The sequence below is a fragment of the Anopheles arabiensis genome (genome assembly GCF_016920715.1).
Source record: "Anopheles arabiensis isolate DONGOLA chromosome X unlocalized genomic scaffold, AaraD3 X_pericentromeric_contig0023, whole genome shotgun sequence".
NCBI classification, from domain to species: Eukaryota; Metazoa; Arthropoda; class Insecta; order Diptera; family Culicidae; genus Anopheles; species Anopheles arabiensis.
In genome coordinates this window covers 12,501-22,500 of record NW_024412101.1, presented here as the reverse complement: position 1 = coordinate 22,500, position 10,000 = coordinate 12,501, and positions in this window count along the sequence as shown.

The following is a 10,000-nucleotide window of genomic DNA, read 5'->3' as shown; positions in this document are numbered from 1 at the left end:
TGTCTGGAGACATTGCTAGCCAGTACGGCACTCTGCGCACTCTTGCTTGTCCTCTTCGAGCGACGGGCCTCTAAGCGGGGTTGTATTCCGGTACGACACATCGACTGGTACACATTGCACGCACTAACGATCTCTGCACTGAATGGAACTCATTCATAACCACCGTGACGGGAGACTTTGCTAGTACGCACGATACTCTGCGCATGTGCACATGTTTTACAACCCAACCAACTTAAGCACCTAGGGGAAGTTGTGATGCCATCTGAACACCCACCGACTGATGCATTGAACGGCTAAAGTTGACCTTCAATCCGAACTGGCACTTTGCGGCGTGGAGGCAGTTGCGCGACCACTCCTATCCCAAACCAACAAAGCATGGTGTATCCTAAGTGTTCGGTACAAGCACACCACGACGGGACACATTGAACGGTTCAGCGATCTCTGCACTAGTGGAAGAACTCCAACGTGATACGGGAGACATTGCTCTAAACCGAACGGCATCTCTGCGCGTTTACTTGACGCACCCCCAACTTGGTCAACTGTTGGACTTTTCGTAATCACGGCGGGACACATTGAACGAGCTCTAACGGATCTCTGCACGCATGGAACATGGTGGCGGGAATCATTGCTAGAACCGAACGGCGCCTCTGCGCGATGTACAAAGCCCAACAGGAACCTCGTATCGGCTGCCGAGCCGGAGCTTGAACAACTTGGACTTTCACCTCTAATTTATATCAACTCACCACTCCCCGAGGGATCCGCAGAATTGCTTCTGGGTCCCGTATCGTTATTTGCGATTCGTGTTTGCATTACACTACATTGAACTATTCCAACTTGTTTATCCGCATGGCGAACATTTGCTGCATAGAACATTTAAGTTCCACTTCGCTCTCCCCTACGTGGGTCTGAGCTTCGCTCTCAGGAAAAAATATGCCACATTTGGTAGGGAGACCCGGTTTCATCACGCTTTGTGCCCTGCACCATATATACCCTCATAAATTTATTCATTGGATTAGATCCAAGGAACACCAGATCATGCACCACTACCCATAATAGCTCATCGAGCTTAGCGTGAATCCTTCGGGTTTCCCTAAGAAGTTCGATTGGTCTTGCAGAGTTTAAAGACAACGAAGCTTAGTTTCAAGCAATGGTTAATATACGCGTATTCAAAACCCTTAGCTGTTACAACTTTTTACTAGAAACCATCACGACGAAGTCTTTGGGTCCGTAGACCCGTGATGTACTGCTCCAGGGAACGTTTTGATAGGGTGGAAGCTCAAAATCATAGGTTAAAATCATCGGCAGAGCCCACCAGACACCACTTTTGCTTCATTAGTTCGGACTATAGGCATACGACGATTTTTATCGCGGAGGGACGTATGACCCAAACGGGGGCTTAATGACCCACTGCCACTGCAAACCATGCTCCTACGACTAAATAGAGGTAAAAACTACGATTTGGTGCAATCTTCATGTTTGACCTCGTAGCAAGGTACCCTCCCTATAGTAGGCAATGAACAAATGATCATAATCCCAGGAGGGCAAAAAATGGGAACCCGAAAGGAAAGCGCTGTTGGCGCGCCTAAGCTACTGGCCCGTAGAGTAAAATGGTACCCCAACAAAGTTGTCGATTGACATTCTGATTGCACTTTTCATCATCTAGGGTGCGTTCCTTACACGTTTTGAGGTGTTTTAGCGAAAAACATGTTTTGAGCCACACGAGCTCTCCGGCCCGTTCGGTGCATTTTTGAAAAAGCTAGGAGCTGCCCCTAGGTTCGGGGTGTCACAAAATATTGAAAAGTGGTCAAAAACCGCTATCCAGAATCGGATGTAGAATCATTAGACGAACTTAAAATTGTTCTACAACCCCCAGTCCGACGCCTCGTATTCGAGATATAGCACTTTGTAGGTCTGACCGAGCAATTTTGTACTGAAATGTATGGCGGACATGTTATTCATTAAACAACATTAACTTGCATCGTGCCCTACTTCATCGGCACAGCTACTATCGACTATCTATTGTTGAAATGGATTGAGTTTGACCATTTTAGCTCTTTTCTTATGCCGTGCACCAACAGTGTGTACCGATCAGGGAAAGTACACTACTTACGCGTTCATGGATGTATATGTTGGTACAAGTTGCCGGTCGGAATAGCAGTGCACCAAAACTGTGTACCGATCAGGAAAGTACAAGACGGAGGGCGCAGCCCGAGCGTACGCGTTCATAGATGTCCATGTTGGTACAACCTACATGTACGTACCTTGTTTTTGTATCAAAAGTTCCAATAAAGTGTTTGTATGCTTAAAATGCTTATCTCAACCGGTCACCTTTTGGCCTGCCCTTTTATAGACAGAAACCTAGAACGATACTCGCGATGTTTGTGTTTTCCATTCGCCGGGACGACGAAATGAGCTCTGTGCACATCGTGCAGAAAACTGTCTCCTCCTCGTATGTTTTTGTCCCTCCACGCATATAATCACCCACATTTGTGTTCAACACGGACGGCGCAGCCCGAGCGAACGCGTTAATGTTTATGTTTGTGCACACTAAAGTTACAATCCTAGGATTTGGTTATTGCGTCGCAGTGCCCGACCGTCGCGGACACCATTCTTGGACAAAAGTCCAAGTACGTAGAGTACATTCCCTAGGTATGTGCCCGTTCGTGACTTTCGTTGCGTGCTTACAGACACGCTTGGGTATGTTTACCATACAAGGTTTACTAGGAAAACCTGGGAAGGACGCTTGCCCTCCCGTCGCGGACACCATTCTTGGAAAGAAGTCCTGGTACTTAGCGTTCTTTAATGTACTTGATCAGTTTGTATTGCAATTTGCTTTGTGCCATTGACTTTTGCTAATGCTCACTAAGGGGTGTTCGTTTGCGATGTGTATGATAAGCAACTGTCTATTCTAACCAGCAGTTAATCAACACTTTTCACCCAAATCATAGGAACGTAGAGTACTTTCCCTGATCGGTACACAATTTTGGTGCACCTCTAACTTCGCCAGCACTTTATCGTTACGTTTTGTGCACAACCTTGGGACATGGTGTAAGTTTCATCATTGTTATGTTTGATTCGGTTTATTATGATTGAAAAATACGCTACGTCCAGAAATCTGAACTCGAATACTTTTGCCACGTTGCGCAAAAAGCTACTGAGCAACTCCTAGCCGTTTACCGATTTAAAATTTAATTTTCGTTATTAGTTTTAAAAATACGCTAAGTCCCAAAAATCTGAACTCGAATACTTTTTCTATGTGCCGCCAAAAGCTACTGAGCAAAGCCGTTTACCGATTTAAAATTTAATTTTCGTTATTAGTTTTAAAAATACGCTAAGTCACAAAATCTGAACTCGAATATTTTTCTATGTGCCGCTAGCTACTGAGCAACGCCTAGGTTGGTACATGGTACATGGAGTGTATGCGTGCGTACTGCCGTGCTGGACCGGAAAATCGCACTTGCTACTAGAACGTAGAGTAATTCCCTAGATAGGTGCTTTTGCATGCCTCTGTTCGACGTCCATGCAACTTGGAACGTGCGACACACGTAGCTAGGCTTCCCCATACATATTCCCTAGGGTAGCACCAAATTGCACACTTTCAGGGGTATATTTTGGTACGGTGTACTGTGCATGGTACAAGTATCATTAGCTCGTGCAATTTATTTTGCATCAAGTTGCGATTGCTGGTGCGTCGAGATAGGAGTGTTTCGCGACTTTTGCCAAGCTTTGGTGCCATTTGGTGAATAATTAATGTTCTAGCCACAATAAACGTGCCACATAATGCCAATAACGAAAACGCCATTTTCAAGGGACTTCCAGTCAAAATGTTTGCAATCAGCGCTTTCCTGTCGAGTTCAGGATTTGGGACTGAGCGTTTTTTTTCACGATCCAATCAAACGACCAGTTCGTGAATAAACAATTCATACAACAGTGCATCCCTTCAAAGTAGAAAAAGCCGAATGCTAGGGAGCTCCAGTCAAAAACGTTGTCATTGGCGCTTTCTTCTCGAGTTCAGGATTTGGGACTTAGTTTTTTCACGATCCAGCCAAAAGACCAGATCGTGAAATAAACAATTAATACAACTGTACTAGTACATCCCTTCAACTGAAGCAAGCGCACCATACATGACCCGTACGCTAATCATCCAAGCACATGACACGTCAACTAAGTCAACACATGATACAACTTGAAAACTAACGGGTAAGTAGGTCATCTCGTACACGACGACACACCGACCAAACCAGGTCAACACGTCACATGCACAAGACATCCTACTACCAAGGCCGACCACCTCGACACACGACCTGTTAACCGAACATGGTCAACACCATCATGTGCAAGGCAACCGGGCCAAACGGGTCAACTTATACAACTTGTAACGAGCATGTGTAAGCTTACTGGTGTGGTCCGCACGGTCCTCACATCAAGACAATCAAGTCGAGAACGAGGCACGCCGACAAGCTCATTAGTGTTAAGTGTCCTTCTCCATCCTATGTCAAGTCACTCGTCTGACACGGAAGTAGCCAACTCTTGTCCACTAGTATAAAGGAACGGTCTCCAGACCAGGTCAAGTCACTCGTCTGACAAGGAAGGAGCACGCACCAAGCTTCACCAGAGCACGGTACCACGGTCCCCAGACCAAGATGGTTAGTTACGCCAACGAGGAAGGGGCACGCGTTCCCTTGCTACACTCAACTTAGTACACTCATGCTCTCACAAGAGTATCCCCTGTGTCGACGTGGTCCCCAGACCAAGACGAGCTTGCGCACATCGAGGAAGGGGCACACGGACAAACCACCAAGCATGGGTCGCCTGAGAGGATCGATGCGAACGCATCTCTACAACTCGCAGCTCCCAGCCTGAAGTCCCGTCGTTTGCGGGCGGTTGATAGGTGTCGAAACTAGGTATATCCACGTTGGGCAGAGCTCAAGCCAACGGCGTTCCCAGTTACGGTACTAACACGTGCAGCGAACTCCACTCATTGCGGCCTAGGTATAGCGGGATGAGACGCCGGGCTGCAGACGCAGACTCCAACGGATCTCAGAGGGTTGTTAGGCCCGCTAGCTTCCGAACACCTAATGGGTTTGAGAAGCGCTATCAGCTCGGATTGGCTACGACCTTAGAGGCGTTCAGGCATAATCCAGCGGACGTAGCGTCATACCAAAGTCCGGTCGGACTAGTATTGAGCCAGTGGTCCGTACCTGTGGTTCCTCTCGTACTGCACAGGAATTCCGTTAAGATAGCGACTATAAGCACACACCAGTAGGGTAAAACTAACCTGTCTCACGACGGTCTAAACCCAGCTCACGTTCCCTTGAAAGGGTGAACAATCCTACGCTTGGTGAATTTTGCTTCACAATGATAGGAAGAGCCGACATCGAAGGATCAAAAGCCACGTCGCTATGAACGCTTGGCGGCCACAAGCCAGTTATCCCTGTGTAGTGTTCATCGAGTAGCCGTCGGGTACAGACGTATGTAAACACGCTCCGACAAAGTGTGCAAAAAGTGTGTAAACGGCCTCGGATCGCTCTGAAACCCTCAAAATCGTGTTCAGAGCACCCAATTTACCTATAGATAGTGTTATTTGGTCGAATTTCTGTGATTTTTGCGCTTTAAAAATTCGTGTTGTTCTGTGTACATTTGCCCCCGGTAGCACCAAATTTCCGGGTGTGGAAAAATGCGCAAAACTGTGTGATTTCGGCGCCGGAAACACTCGATTCTGGATAATTCGACGCTTCTAAAGCGTTTAAAAGTGTTTTCGAGACGTTTTGAGAAGTTTAAAGTGCATAAAAGTGTGCTTACATCCCCATACAATTTGTATGGGGAACTTTGAATGTGAATAACTCAGTGAAAAACGCACGGATTCGTGCCGGATGTGATTTTAAAGGTGCGCGTAGTGACGCTGAACGTGAATTTAAAAACAGAACGAAAATCGGTGAAAAACGAGAAAATAAAAGTGTCGGGGTGCTACCGCCGGGCACGTGCTTTCGAAAAATCGAAATAAATAGCAAATCGCGAATAACTCCGCGAGTTTTGCTCGATTCGTGTGCGGTTTTCACCGTTGTGCTTGTTTTATGCGTACAATAAGATTGCATCAAAAATTTGTGAAAATCGTGAAAAAATTTTTGACGTTTCTGGTGACAGTTCTATAATACCCAAGGGACAAATTTTGTCCGGGAGCAGTTCCCAAGGGGCAAAATTTGAAAAGTCCGTTACTGCTCGAAAAGTGCTCGAGTTTACAAAAGTGCGCAGAAAATTCGGAGAAGAAGTGTAGTGCCCGCGGCAGCTCGAATCTGCTCGATTCGAGTAGTTCGAGCAACTCGAAAACTGCTCGAATTTTTCGAAAAATCCCTAAAAGTGGAAAAATTCGGGATTGGTGCGGATCCATTCCCCACGTGAGCGCACCCTCTCGTAATTTTTCGCCACCCGCCACCCTCCCCAGCCCACCAGGGGGTCGCAAGTCGGACCATAGTGGAAAACCAGCGTGGAAGAAGGATTCTACAGCAGCGATTGAGCGGCAGAACACCAGCTAGACGGCGCTGCATACTTGGGGTCATCTCGACCCCGGGGTCAACCGACCCCGGGTCACATCGACCCCCAGGGTTATTTAACCCACCAACCTGAAAGTCGGCAAAGATGATGGCATCATCCGGGATGTCAACGCGCGCGAGTGCGAGGTCAGTCTCTGTGGACTGCCGTAGCAGCTTGGCATCTGGCTCGAAGCTGTTTGTGACCGAGCCTCGAGTGGCGCTGCCTAGGTCAGTGTCACAGGCAACAACAAGCCCGCCGTGGCATCCAAGGCCGCCACGGCCACACCGGAGCTCGAGTTGCTTAAGGCAACAATCCAACGACTAGAGGAGCAGAATGCAGAAATGAAGGAGCAAATGCTCGCCTCCGAGCAGATAACTGGCATGTGCCAACTGCTACAGGAGGAGGAGGAGGCAAAACGACGAGAGAGAAGTTGGAGGCACAGATGGAGAAGCTCGCCGCCGCACATCAGCGCGACCGAGACGTTGCTCAACTCTCTTCTGGCAGCAAAGGTTGCCGCGGACAACCGTCAGCTAGTCGCCAACCTCCAACTCCGTTGCCGCGCCGACCCTCTGCGCCGCAGCTGCAGCAACAACAACAGCAGCAGCGGAACCAGCACGAGCAGGAGCAGCCCCGCGCGTCGACGTCGCGCGCAGTCATGCCGCGCAGCGAGGCATCGACAGCCGTCCGCGTAGACGTTGTGCCGGAACTCACCTTTAGTGAGGTCGTGCGGCGTAGATATCGCGGAAAGCTACGGGTAAGCCACGTTCCCAGCAGCAGCAGCAACAGCAACAGCAGCAGCAGCAGCAGCAGCAGCAGCAGCAGCAGCAGCAACAGGTGGTCGCTGGCTCACAGCAGCAACAGCAGCAGCAGCACCAGCGTAGGCAGCGCAGCGTCAGCAGCAGCACAGCAGCAGCAGCGTCAGCAGCACATCAGGGTGAGCGGTATGTTCCGCCGCAACTCCGGCAACGCATCAGCAGCAGCAGCGGCAGCAGCAAAGGTCTGCCAAGGCCGGACAAGATAGAGGTGGCCCGGAGCCGGACACTCCTGGTACACGTTGTACCGGAAAGTTCGGGATGCGGTTAAACAAGACCCGCACAAGGGCCTTGCAGACCACCTTACGCATGGGCAACTAAGCAAAACCTGCAAATGGAGTTAAGCAATTATGCCAGCCTGGTCCGTCCGAAGTTCATGGTGACGCCGGACTGTCGGTGTCACCGACATGGCCGATGTCCTGATAACGAACATCGATCCTCTCGCTGCGGAGAGGACATCAAAAGGCCATTGAGGGAGAGTTCCGGGAGCCGATTGAAATCGCCTTGAGTGAGCGCGTGGGGCTTCAAGATGGCACCCAGCGAGCTCGAGTCCGCCTGCCCGCTGGGCTCCGCTGCCCTCGAGGGTTCGAAGCCTGACTGTGTGGCTGCGTTAGCAAAGTCAGAGGCGTCGAAAAGGCAGCACCTGAGCGCCAGCGCTGCTATCGATGCCTGGAGCGGCCACTTGCTCACGCATGCCGTTCCCTGCAGACCGTCAGCAACTCTGCATCCGGTGTGGCAGTGAAGGTCACAAAGCCGGGACTGCTCCAGCGACGAAGTGCGCGGCCTGCGGTGGACTCATCGCATTGGGCACATGAGCTGCGAACATCCGGCTTCGCCTTCAATCTGAAAGTTGCGCAAATCAATGTGGATCACTGTCAGGCAGGGCAGACTTGGCGCTCCAAGCTGCGCGTGAACACCGTGCTGACGTCCTGCTCCTGTCGGACATCTACCGACCACCGGCGAACAACGGCCGTTGGGCGTACGATGCCGCCAAATCGGTAGCAGTTGTGGCTACAAGCTCTTACCCAATCCAGCGGTGTGGCGCAGTCCTGTGCCTGGAGGTAGCTGCACAGATTGGTGGCATCGTCTTCATTAGCTGCTACGCTCGACAGAGCAGCAGAGGAGGACTATGAAGGCTTTCTGGCTGCTGTTCAGCTGGAGGCATCATCCCACCCCACGTCGTCATCGCCGGCGATTTTAACGCCTGGCACACGGGTGGGGTAGTACCAGGAACAGCCAGAGAGGTGAAGATCTGCTGCAGCTAGGTGCAGAGTGTTCAGCTACAGTGGTCGCTCGGGGTCAACCCCGTTCATTGGCAGAGGAGCGGCCACCCGCAGCGTCATTGACGTCTGCTTCGCCATCAGTCCATCAACGGCAGAAACGTGGAGGTGCACGAGTTTGCCTGGTCAGATCGCAGCTGGTGACATACAGCCGTTGGGGAAGCAGAACAACAGTCCCGCGGGTCGCCGAATGGTCGTCAGCCGGCAACGCGTTATCTGCGCTGGCAGGCGATGGATTACCACGCAGTTCCAGAGAGTTTCGTTCTGCTCTCGAGGACGTGAACTTTGTGGAACGGGCACGACCCATGCTGGCAGTCGACCATGGTTGACGCGTGCGACAACCATGCAGCGAGGTAACGTGTTGCAGCATCAACATCGCGACATTTTGGTGGTCACCGGTGGCGAAGAGCTGCGGAATGAGTGCGACGGCCCGTGAACGGATGCGCCGCCGATCTGCAGGAGCGTCTCGCCGCAGCTGAGCACCGGACTGCAAGACCAGATTGAGAAAGCCATTAAAGCTAGCAAACGCGCAGACTTTTGCTGCTTATCGACATGCCGAGGAGAACGAGTTTGGAATGGGATATCAGGTTGTTCTGTCTCCATCTCCGCGGCAGTCGTGTACGCCTGAACAGACCGGTCGAGCTGGGACGGATCGTTTCCGATCTCTTCCCCACCCATCCACCGGTCTCTTGGCCGGAAACCGGCGATGTCGATTCGGGAGCGTCAATTTAGAACGTGTGACCCCGAAGAGCTGCAGGAGATCGCGGCTCATATGGCTAAGCAAGGCGCCAGGACTGGATGGGATCCCAATGCTGCGGTGAAGGTCGCGATTGAGAAGTACCCGGGGTTCTCTCCGTGTGTACCAGGACTGCCTCAACGCTGCTACGTTTCCGCAACAGTGGAAAGGCAGCGCTTGGTACTGCTGCCCAAGCCAGGTAAAGCCCCGGAGACAGCTCCTACAGGCCTTTGCATGCTGGACGCACTAGGCAAAGTGCTGGAGCGGCTTATCTCAATCGCCTGAACAGACATCTCGAGGAGCCGGATTCACCGCGGCTTTCGGACCGCAGTTCGGCTTTCGTCGTGGACGATCGCCATCAGTGCCATCAAAGCTTGGTGGACGAGGCAAGACGGCCAGCGCGTTTGGTCGCACCAACAGCCGCGACAAACGTTCTTGATGGTGGTTGCGCTGGATGTCCGCAACGCATTTAATACTGCAGTTGGCAGTCAATCGCCAACGCGTTGCGGGAAAAGGGGTCCCCTCAGCTCCACGAAAATCCTGCAGTCTTTTCTCGGATCGGGAGCTATCTACACTACCAGCGAGGGACCCGTCGTACGTTGCGTCAGCGCGGGAGTTCCACAAGGGTCCATTGGGCCCCA